The sequence below is a fragment of the Triticum dicoccoides genome, chromosome 2A (assembly GCF_002162155.2).
Source record: "Triticum dicoccoides isolate Atlit2015 ecotype Zavitan chromosome 2A, WEW_v2.0, whole genome shotgun sequence".
NCBI lineage: Eukaryota > Viridiplantae > Streptophyta > Magnoliopsida > Poales > Poaceae > Triticum > Triticum dicoccoides.
This window is the reverse complement of record NC_041382.1, coordinates 12102544-12115165: the sequence shown is the minus strand read 5'-3', so window position 1 is coordinate 12115165 and position 12622 is coordinate 12102544. Positions and strand designations below refer to the sequence as shown.

General features: G+C 46.4%; 1 pseudogene; it reads left to right on the top strand.

The window, feature by feature from the left end:
* Positions 1-1023: 1023 nt before the first annotated feature.
* On the top strand, positions 1024-12392 carry LOC119352736 (annotated as a pseudogene).
* The last annotated feature ends 230 nt before the right edge of the window (positions 12393-12622 follow it).

The window sequence follows — 12622 nt, the reverse complement described above, 5'->3', positions numbered from 1 at the left end:
TAGTTGTCTCTTTTGAGCTCTTTTGACCAGTCCTCTTTATTTACCACATACACACCCATTCAAGAGAAACCCGCCCTCCGAATGGCGACAGGAAATTCAAGGAGCAATATGCTGCTTTTTGGAAGGATGGAGGGCCGCAAGCCGTCAAGGAGCGTGGTGAGGGGGAGAAGTCGCGGCCATGGGGAAAGACAAGCTCCAATAAAGAGGACAAGCATGATGTGGTGTCGATTGCCCTTGCAAGAAACTTTGCAAGGCATGATGACCCAAAATGATACAAGGGAGGAAAGTGTCGGCAAGACAAATAAGAGAAAATGAAGGCCTACATGGAGATACAAAGGAAGAAGCTCGAGATGAAGGCAAAGAAAGTCGAGATGGAGGCAGAGATTCAAGCAAAGATGCTCGACAAAGGAAGAAGCTCGAGATGGAGCCGGAGATGCAAGCAAAGATGGTCGATAGCGAGGCTACCAAAGGCAAGACCAAAGCAAAAGAAGTGACGCTCGCTTGCATGTTGAAGGGGTGGAGATCATGAAGGTAGACTTGAGCATGGTATCACTGAGGAAGAGGACATGGTTCGAGAACATGCATGCCGACATGCTCAAGGTTGACGATTGATCTACGACGGAGAGCGACATCTTTTTGTATGCCGGCATGACCACGGTCGAGATGGCGTGGTTGAACTCCTACCCCTTGCTGTGTGCTAGCATTTGTGTCGGGTGCTGGCAGGTGTGCCGGCCTGAACCGTGTGATGATTTTTGAAGGCTCGCATGTATGTCAGCCGCCGGCATGAACTCTGGACGATGTCATCATCTTGGCATAATCTTTGATCACGGGTCTTTTTTATGTTGAAATTGTTTTTTGAGCGAACAAGAGTGGGTTCGGTTGGTTCGGTGCACCGGCCCGACATCTGACCCAAACAGACAAAAAAAAACAGGCAAAAATGCGCGTGAGAGCCTTGGGGTTGCTCCATCCGGCTGGCTACAGTGTGAGGCAATCAATCCATCTGACGAACGGCCCACGGACGAAGTCGAGGTGGGGGCGTGACGACCCCGCATCAGCTCCCTCTTCTCCCCATCCACTCAACCTAACACACAGCATCCATCCCCCGCCCGGCCGCGCTCAATCCCCACCCCCACTGTTTCCAGGTCCGATTTTCTGCCCCGGATCCTTGCTCAGTTGCTCCATCGATCACCATGGTAAGTAACAACTCTGATTCTGTCGCATCAAAATCATCTTACTTGCTAGCTGTGTAATTAATTTTACATTTCTTGGTCCGTTCTATGGATCTCATGCCTGTCAATCCATCCGGTTGCTTTTGCAGAAGATGCCAAGTTCATCGTGCTGAGAGCGGGACGCTGACAGGTGGTGGGCGTGGTGAGCGCGCTGCGGGAGGCCAAGTTCGTCCCGCAGATCGTCAGCGTCGGACCGGATCAGGCCGAGAAGAATCCTGACCGCGTCGCCTCCGTCTGGCAGCCCGACGGGTGATTCCATTTCTAATTTATACTCCAGTAGCAACATCTATTATGTTTTTGTGTTCATTTGTTGTCGATGCAGGAGGAGATTTTTCGGCTTCTGCATCGACATCAGACTAGTATACTTTGTCATGCATATAGATTAGTAGATAGATCCCCTATTTATTATCGATCTACTCCCTCCGTTCCTAAATATAAGTCTTTCTAGAGATTCCAATATAGACTATTACGGAGCAAAATGAGTGAATCTACACTCTAAACCACGGCTATATACATCTGTATATAGTCCATAGTGAAATCTCTAGAAAGACTTATATTTTGGAATGGATGGAGTAATACATATTAGTACTCTTTTGTTTGGTTGCAGGTCTACTCTATTGTTCCGGTTGCAGAGAGATCGACATGGATCTGCTGCTACCGCCGATTAGTGCTTCTCTTGGTGCCATGGGCTCCCTTGCACACAAGCTGGATGCGCTCCTCGATACAGAACACAAGGATGAGATGGGGAAACTCGGAACCCGGCTGCTGGAGCTCTCCAAGGCACGAGACCCTCCCGTTACAGCGAGGATCTGGATGAAGGATGTGCGCGAACTATCCTATGATATGGAGAACTTTGTCGACACTGAAGAAGATTGGATCCACAACATGTCACCATTCATGGGCCGTGTGAAGGAAGCAAATGCACGGTACGAGAGGTACAGGCTTGAGAGCGTCCCCAGCCACACATATGTCTTTCCAATTATCCACCACTGTGGCCGGAAGACAGGTCTAGTCGTCGGCCTTCATGACAAGGGTGGCCCGGTTGATAGGCTCTGCCAATTGCTGACCGATGGAGATGAGCAGCTCAAGGTGTTATCCATTGTCGGTGTTGGAGGGATCGGGAAGACCACGCTTGCCAAACAGCTATGGCGTGAGCACAAACTCAGGGACTACTTCCACTGCCGGGCTTTTGTGCGGACGGCCAAGAAACCAGACATGAGGAGGATCCTAAGGAGGATACTCGCACAAGTTCGTCCGCACCAACCACCTGATGCTAGCGAGGTGGACGACCTCATTCACGATCTCACCGAGCATCTACAGGATAAAAGGTATGGGTTTTCTTGGCCCTATGCACACTATGTATTTCTATAACTCGCTTAATCTATTCATCGAAGTTTCATCATTCTGAGAAACATTATAAGTCAACCTTTTAGATCAGAGTGTCTTATGCCACGTTCCATGCTCATTCCGGTGTTCTTTGCATTCATTGTATTCCAGCGCATGAGTATTTTCTTCCTAACCTTGTTCTGCCTTTTGCATTCATTGTCTGCCTTTGTACCAGATAGTATTCAAGTCCCATGCTCATTCTATGCATTTACAGTGAATTGACCACAGAACCACTTAATAGATGGTAGACAATCTCTTGCTCTTAATACTTAATCGGGAAACTCTTATGTGCTAGCACTTATCCATCAATTTATTTATTTTTCCTCCTGAAAAGTTAAAGGGTATCACGAGGGTGGCACACATATATGCAAGGATAGGTACTGGAAAGTACGAGGGTAGTGCTCCAATGGTTGGTCTAATGTGCTTGGGGTATTTACGGTGTTCCACATACTTCTAATTAGACTTTTTTTATCAGGTATATTATTATAATTGATGACATATGGGATACATCAGTATGGGATGTTGCTACATGTGCTTTCCCAGAGGGTAATCATGGAAGCAGGATAATAACAACAACAGAAATTGAGGATGTTGCCCTAGCATGCTGTAGTTACCAGTCCAAGTACATATTTAAGATGGAGCCACTCAGTGTCAGTCAATCAAAACAATTGTTCACCAATGCAGTGTTTGGCTCTGGAAAAGAGAAATCTCCTCAATTAGATGAAGTGTCAGATGAGATTATAAGAATATGTGATGGTTTACCACAGGCAATTATCAGCATATCCAGTGTTCTAGTAAGCCATAGGGAAGCAAATGCAGTAGAGAACTGGGAGCACGTACAGAACAATTTGCCAACAAGTACCAACTTCCGACGAGATACTGAACTTTTGCTACAATAGTCTTCCCAGTTGTGTTCAGACATGTCTGTTGTATCTTGGCATATACCCGGAGAACTATATAATCTTGAAGGAAGATATAATGAAGCAATGGGTAGCTGAATGTTTTATCCGTGCACCAACAGAGAAAGAAAAAATGGAAGTGGCCGGGAGCTATTTTGATATGCTTGTAAATATGGGCATGATCCAACATATAGACGTAGACTATAGCAATGCGGTATTGTACTATGCAGTGAATCACATGGTACATGATCTTATTGCTTCTAAGTCCATAGAAGATAATTTTATCACTGTGATAGATTATTCTCAGAGGCAATTGCGGCTTTCTAACAAGGTTAGTCGTTTGTCCCTCCAGTTTGGCGGCGCACCATTTGCAACTACACCAGCAAGTACTGGACTATCACAAATTCGGTCGCTTACTTTTATTGGACTGATGAGCTGCTTTCCTTCAGTTGTGGAGTTTAAGCTTCTTCGATTTCTGAACCTTCATATTTGGAGTGATCAACCAAGCACATACTTCGACCTCAGGGTTATCTGTGAATTTGTTCTGTTGAGATATTTGCAGGTCACCTGCAGCGACACCGTATATCTTCCAGATCAGATGCAAGGTCTGAAACACTTGGAAACACTTGAAATAAATGCAAGAGTAATAGTTATTCCATCGGATGTTGTTCATCTTCAGAGCTTGTTGCATCTCCGTCTCGGAGGTGGGACAGAACTGCCTGATGTGACTGGTATACCCAGAAATGTCACTGTGCCTAGTGTTGCCAATTTATTGGATGAGTCAAGCAGTCCTCCAAAATCAGTGATGACAATCGAGTTGTTGCCACCCATTTGTAGAATCCCCGAGTGGATTGGACAGCTTAACAACCTCTGCATTCTGAAAGTTGTCGTCGGTGAACTGCTAAGGGATGATATCCATATCCTGGGAGGATTGCCAGCCCTGACTGTTCTCACATTGCATGTACAGCGACGAACTACAGAACTAATTGGCTTCACACCTGGAGCATTTAATGCTCTAGAATATTTTGAGTTCAGGTGTGGCGTACTGCGCCTGATGTTTGAGGAAGGAGCAATGCCCAATCTTCAGAGGATTAAGCTAGGTTTCAATTCTCACAGAGGAGAACAGTACGGTCGTTTGCTTGTGGGCATTGAGCACCTGTCAAACGTCCAGGAGATTTCTGGAATAATTGGGTCAACCGTCGGTGCAGAGGAATATGACTTGCAAGCTGCAGAGTCTGCATTCAAGGATGCCACTGGCAAACATCATAGTAACGTCAGCATAAAAAGATCAGATATTGTTGTGGAAGAGTATGGTCCTCTAGAAAAACAGCATTTGGTGCGAGGGAAACACCCATCGACATCAAGTGAACATACTGGAAGTCGAAAACAAGAGTCCCAGCAAGCTATAAAGCAAAACTCCCATAACAATTCTCAGTTGATTAGCAGGTATATGGTTTCTTATCCTGGTTCAACACTTTCTTTCTTGATTATGCAAAGAAGTGCATAACAGCCCGCAGCATTGTTAGCACAATGGCAGACAAACTGAGGATTAATTAGCCATAAAAAATCTGCACTAACCCATTGCTTTCTTGAATCACATCTCTGCTGTATGGCATAATAATAGCCAGAAAGGGCCCAACTCAACTTCCACCTTTTATTGTTACCGTTTTTGTGTTTTCTTACATGGATTTGACAGGTGCAATTAAAAATGTCAGGAATCTTTAGTGTTTATTCGAGCTATAAAAGTATAAAAATAAAATTTTCTCCTGCAAAAGTCTGACTTTTTTTCTACCAGGAGAAGTGATGGCAAGAAACAAGCAAGTGTGGAGCTACGGAATGACCCGCGATCATCGGTGCAGAAGGTGTGATCCCTAATGTCATAAGTTTAATTTCTTCCAAATAAATTCATGAAATTTTTATGTTCATTCATGTTATAATCTTTCCTTTTGTACCATCATAGAAGGTAAGTGCATGACTTACAAGTACAAATCTCCAAATTATGAGAAAGGACTCTGAGGAAATGAGAAGTACAAAGTGAATCTAAAAAAGACAAACAAAATCCACCTAACGAGAAGTACAACGATGCTATCTCCAATGCCACAAATTGTGATTCCTAAGCTGGAAAAAACAGAAACGGAAATCTAAGCTTGGAGATGATCTATTAGTAAGAAAGTTAAGCCATTTTTTTCCACTGTAAAAGAAGTTTTCTCTTAGTCATGTGTTTTTTGTTTTATTTTATTAACCTTGTAATTTTAGAAGTATACAAAGGTTTTTTCCAAAATGGGAAGCCCTTGTCCTATACATCGATTGATGCACACAGCTAACTTTATTACGGAGTTCTAATCCATCCGTAGAAATAAAGTAAATAACTTGCTGATGGGCTAGAACAACCACCAAAAAATTACATGTTGCACTTATGCATCATAAATCTTATTTCTAGACTCATTGAAAAATAGTGTGCGCTACTATCTCCAAGTTTTTTTCACTCAGAGGGCAGAGACTCCTGTGATTCCGCATGCTGCAATAAGCACCACATACCAGTGGGTAGGCTAAGTTACAAACTCTAATTTTGTTTAAAACATAATCACTGCACCAATTTCAAATAGTCCAACATAAAGCGTACCCCCCTCCCCCTCTGTGTTTGAGCATTAATTAAGTTGTGCACTAACTCCTGCCAACCATTTTCCGAGAAAAAGCCATGTGTCCGCCACAAAAGTTGAGAAAAGGGACATGGGAAAGAGAAATTGATATTGAATGGTTTCTTTCTCGTCACAAAACAGCACTTCTTACTCTCATTCCACTTGCTCCTTGGACTTTGCTCTTAGTTTCGGTTACACTAGCACCTATGAGGTACCAACGAAGTGTTTGATCTTCGGCAGTACTTTTAGTTCATAATAAACTTTTGGCAAAAGTGGCGAGTGTTGTTCACCGTCTCAGAATACATCGATTTGATCAAAGAAGACTTCATTGGACCAAATGTAGCAAGGCCATCCATTTATCACCTGTGATTACTAGAGATAACACTAAGAGATAATCCAGTATATCACATAAATTTTGTCTTCTTTAGCTGACATAGTGTATAAGAAAAGACTGAGCTATAAACCATGTACGTGCATGCAAACCCACGGTCATATCTAATGTACTCTGTCCATCTGGAAATGTATGGCGTTTTTGTTTTGTTTTGTTTAGACAATTTTGATCAACATTAAGATGTTAAAGAGTTACTTCTCACACCTTAGAAAAGATTGTGATTCTTGGTGGACATTAATGGTTTCGGAAATGGAAGAACATTAGGACTCCTTAGTAAATTACCACTAACATCCTTACATCAACACCCAAAAATACAGACAAAAAGGCAACGGACCAGGTAGATCCAACATATATCTCCTAGCCTAGTCTCGTCAATAGCAAAACGCTTCATCACAACGGCTTCTAAGCGTTTGCTTCCTGTGTGATTAATTCAACATTGTTGGGTCATCCTATCGATCTCAATATCTCATCCCTACCCAATCCATTTGGTTCCTTTCGCAGGTGATCGTAATCAAGATAGTGGACATTACAGACAAGCGGTGGAAGTCCAGTGCCTTCAAAGTCCTTTCGAAGTTCCATGGTAAGTTTGGAAAGATAATCATATCATATTTTTTCACTCGATCATTAACGGTAATGTTAAAAATATGACGTCGGATTTTTGACCATGGTAAATGCAAGGTTTTTCATGGCAATTATATTTGTCGTGATGATGGCAGTTTCCTTTAGCATGCATGGCAAATCCTTTCACGCCAACTATAATTGCCATGAAAAACGTTTGATTTACCATGGTATAAAAATCTGACGTTTGTTTTGTAGTAGGGAAGCCCATGATTAATTGCCATGTGAATTTTATAGCAAGCTTGATGCTTTGTTTGTTTTGTTTTTTTGCCGGGGACCAATTCGGTAGCGGCAAACGAGGAGGAGGGGACGCTAACTGTGGTGGGGGACCTGGACCCGGTGGTCGTAGTGCTGGCATTACAGAAGGCCAAACTCAATGTGCAGATCGTCAGCACGGGGTCGCATATCTTCTCAATGGGCGAGGGGTTGATGAACAAACCCGAGGGCCGCAAAATGCCTGGACGTAACCCGCCCGAGGGACAACAGAAGCCTGAATCTAACCCAACCCAGCTGCCGCAGTCTCATCCCCCCGTACTCCCCTCCCTACCGGCCACCCCCCTACCGTCAACACCAACACGAGGTCCACCAGTCCCGGGTGGACCCCAACTCATGTGTCATCCAGTGATCTTTTTTGCATGGGTATTGTGGATTGTATTCATCATAAATAATGTTAGAGCATCTACAGCCGGACCTCTCAAACCTGCCTCATACGTCTGGACATGCTGCCTGGTCACGTTTTTTCAACCCAGACGGTCCCCTCAAATGGCCCTCAAACGACCGGGTTGACAGCAGACGTCCGGGTTGACAGCACCCTTCATGTCCAACCCAAACATGGCGCGGATATGGGGGCACCCGGGCACGCCCGCCACGTCGGTCCCAGTCCATGTTGGCCCACTCGACCCCACATAAATTCCTCTTCAACCGCTCGCCGGATTAAACCCTAGCCACTTCACTTTCTTTCGCCACCCAAGCTCGTCGAGTCCCGTGAGCTAGCTCGTGTCCCATGCCCTACTCTACCTTGTCGGCGGCTGGACCAACATTCTAAGGAGCGCAGACAGCCATGCCATTCAGGGCAGTTGATAAGTGAGGTTCTCCGGTCGAATGCAAATAAGCCAGAGCGTATCTCTTGTTTCGAGGAAGAAACAAACATCCTGGTCTCAATAGATCTTGATTCTATGCATGTGTCAGACACATCATGAGCCAGAACAAATGAGTGCTTTCAACTCACGAGCCGGAACAAACGAGTGCTTTCAACAATAAGCAATACCTGAGCTTCCTTCTACCAACCAGGATTCCGATACCAATTCCAATCTGGCACAGCAAGGAAGTAGCGCACCAGAAGAACCAATACGAGAAGCCTTCCTTCCAGCCAGAATCCGTCTTTCTTGTCCTTTGCATTCGAGGAATGGGTTCCAGCCAGAATCCGTCTTTCTTGTCCTTTGCATTCGAGGAATGGGATCTGCCTTGTGGAAACAAAAGTTATTTGTTCAAGTCAAGCAAGCGGACAGTTAGCTAAGAATACTGGAAGAGAACTCTCTAGCCCTGCACTTAAACTAGACTAGAAATCCGAAAAACACTAGTTTTGGCCCATAGCGAAGTAGAGTTTTTCTTCTCCGCGGACTCCCCATGCTTGGCGCCATAGGCTTTAGAACTTTTGGCACTAGGGAATCATACTTTGATCAGATCCATGGACAGGTTCCCGAGGTCAAATCGGATTATGGACTTTTCCAGCTAAGTGAAAACGCACTTCACTACTAGCAAAGAAGTCAGCTCAGGGCAGGGCCGGTGGTAATCTCAGATAGGAACTTGCCGGGATCCTTCCATACCTGCCATCCACCACTACTACTGATCGTTTCCCAGAACGAGCCATACCTTTTCCCAGAATGAGAATACGGCTGAGGACGAATAGCGGCGCCTAGCTTTAGTTTCCACATGACACGATGGATCTATCACTCTCTTTAGCCATGCCATTCTCTAGAGAAGAGTTCCGAGAATGAATTCCAATTTGGTACCAATCATAGAAATCGTATTGTAGAGTTCTTCTCACGCCTAGCACAGCTACAAGCATTCCTCGAATGCAGAGACAAGATGGAGGTCTGATCCCGCGGAACATCTACTACCAACTACGGATTACCTTGTTTCCATGAAATCCATGTTTCTGGCACCTTGGCCCCCTCTACCTACGAAATTCTGATTCCTATGGTTGAAGAAAGTACATCGTTGTCAATTCAACCTGAAAAAAGGGAATAAGTTGACAAAGTCCGCTTGAATATTACAGTATGGATCAAAGGAAGCTATACCCGCCTTGATTTCTATCAAACTTATTAGATAGTAAAGCAGACAATTCTGAAATGGAATGTTTGATCGGTATATGTAGGGCTCTCAAAAGAGAATCTATTTCGGCACAGTTGATTTTCAGAAGCCAACTAGAACTTCGCAGCCGCCGTATAGTTGATTGTTCCCACCAGTTTCGTTCTCATCTGGTCAGTTTCACGAATGCAAGGATTTACTACGACTCTCAGGTGTAAACCTTGGTCGTATACAACGGTGAACTAGCTAAATATAGCTAGAGGAGTAATATAGCTAAATATAGCTATAGGGCATTCCACCGAGATGAAATTCTCTCGGCAAAGCAGAACAAGAAGCAGCAGAAAGCAAAACAGTATAAGGGTCGTTCGGAGTTCCAGGCACAAAACAATTCTACAGAACTGGGTATACCAAACAGTTGATCAACAAGGCAAATGTCCACTAAACCAGCTAAACGGCTCACGAATTGTTTGGAATGCGACGGCAAATGTGATCTCCCAGCAATATCTTGAGTCCAAAACCTCACCCATCTACATATATCATCATCTGCGGCAAGAACATAGCAACACCAAAATCCTACCAGCAACTGCTGCAATGCACCCTCACGACAACCAACCATCGACGGTGTCAGACTATGATTCAGTTGCTGTACTACTCCTCTTTGTTCTGTTTCATGTTTTTGGCGGTTTCGTTCTTGTGTCCGAGTCTGAAGAAGACGGCGGATGTTGATCCAGTAGCAAAATTGTGCTTCCTGTTGCATGATTTATGTATCGTGCCGTGCGTAGATATGGATAACATGGAAAAAATCCAGGTTTATGTACGACATGCTCTTTCCTTCCTTCATTCGGTGACGCACAGAGGTGGCAATTGCACCATGTCTCTCGTAAACATTTTGCAAAAACCACTAATCGGCGGATAAGCCTCGATTGAACACGCTTATGACAAGTGGGGCTCTTTTTTGCCAACGTGGCATAACATTTTGTGCCAGATCAATTTTAATTTGAATTTACAAACTAGTCCTTACAATTTACACAGGCACCCCTGAATCAAAAAGAAAAAAAATGCAATTATCCCCCACTCCCTTCGATCCCCATCTCTTTCTTCGTCGCCAGATCCTCCGCTCAGCGCCGATGCACAGGAGGCCGGGCAGCCACTCCCTCGCCTGAGATGCCGCAGCCTCCTCTCTCCTTCTTCGTCCTCGGTGGCCGCGGAGCGCAGACTCCTCTCTCCTCCCTCCACGGAGCGCGGTGGCGCCGAGCGAGCAAAGCGGTGATGACGTCGGCGGAGCAGAGCGGCGGTCGCGTGAGGGTTGGCCATGTAGGGCACGACACTGGGCGGCGACGAAGCTCTGTCGTGCGCCTCCCTACCCACGCACCATATGCAGCAGCGGCGACGGGAGTGCGCAGCAACGACGCCGGACGCGAGCAGCAGCCGCGGCGGCGCCAGACGCGAGCAACCGTAGCGACGCCGGACGAGAGTAGCAGCCGCCGCGTCGGACGCGAGCAGCAGCGGCGGCGCCGGACACGAGCAGCAGCAGCAGCCGCGTAGGCCGCGCATGGGCACGAGCAGCCGCACCGGCGGCGAGTAGCAGCAGTCGCGCAGACCACTCATGGTGGCGAGCAGCGGCACCGGCCGCGAGCTGCAGTAGCCGTGCCGGCCGCGCGTAGGCGCGAGCAGCGGCACGCATCCAAGGAGTTGGAAGGAGGACGGCGATGGTGTGCGGGAGACAGATCCCGATCTGAATCAGGGAGGGTGTTTTCGCTTTTTGAAAGAAGTGTTTGGGGTGTTTTCGCTTTTTTACCCATTTAATGCTGTCTTTGGTAAAATGCTATGCCACATCAGCGAAATAGGGGCTCCATCTGTTATAAACGCACTTAATTGAGCTAGATCCGCCAATCAGTGATTTTTACAAAAAGATTACACAAGAGATGATGCAATTTGTCAAGAAAATGTAACCTAGTGTTTTCTGAAACCCTAGCCCTTAAAGTGATGGTTTTCTGCAACCTAGTGCACGCACCGTGAGCTTCGCCAGCGAGGTACCTAAATGTCAGATTTAATCTCGACAAGTTACTCTTCCATGTTTAGTAGCTCACTGGCGGTGCTATGAAATATATATGTGACGTGCAGCCGGAGGAAGTTGTGGAGACGATCAACGAACATGTGAAGAAGGCCACCAACAACCTCATCACCTCTATCATCTCAGCTACGGATGTCGACGCTGAGACCGATCTGGTGCTCGCCAACGCCGTCTACTTCAAGGGAGCGTGACTCAAGCAGTTCGGCTCCGGCTCGACGGCAGTCCTGTCGAGGCGCAGTTCATGTCCATGTACTTCCCCCACTATGCCTCCTGTATGGACGGGTTCAAGGTCCTCAGGCTCCCCTACAGGCCTAACATTGGTGCCGATCGCTGGAATAAGTTGTTAGAGTTGAAACAGAAGTTTCCGACGGCGCCTCTGAGTTTCCAAGGATTCGCGTCGGACATGCCACTGTATCTTCGTGCGAATGTTCAAGACACTGACAGTCGCAGACATAGCATCAATAATGTGATCAAAACTTTTCTTCTGGTCATTCACTATTATTTTTGTTTTTAATAATGTCTCTTACGCAATCAATCTTCTGTTGTCCATGCAGGCTCCAGACGCCGATGTTATGCAGTTCTCCATGCTCATCTTCCTCCCGGACGAGCGCCACGGGTTTGCCGCCATGGTGGACATGATCACCGCGGCGCCAGGTTACCTCTACAGAATCCTGCCCAGGAGGCAGCCCGATCTCACCATCATCAAGATGCCCAAGTTTGAGATAAGCTTCGACTGGAACCTCGAAAGCGACCTGCGTCGGCTGGGCCTGTCGCTGCCATTTTCGCCGGAGGCGGCCGACTTGCGTGGCATGTTCGATAAGAACGACGGCGGACGCACGGCCTTCCTGACAAGGGTTGTCCACAGAGCGGTGGTCAAGGTGAACGAGCAAGGCACGGAGGCAGGCGCGAGCACAGCTGGCATGCGTGGTGGCGGCCTGCCGCCCAACGTTGTGGAGTTCGTCGCCGATCATCCGTTCACCTTCCTCATCATGGAGGAACGGTCCGGTGTCATCGTCGATCATCCGTTCACCTTCCTCATCATGGAGGAACGGTCCGGTGTCATCGTCTTCGCTGGC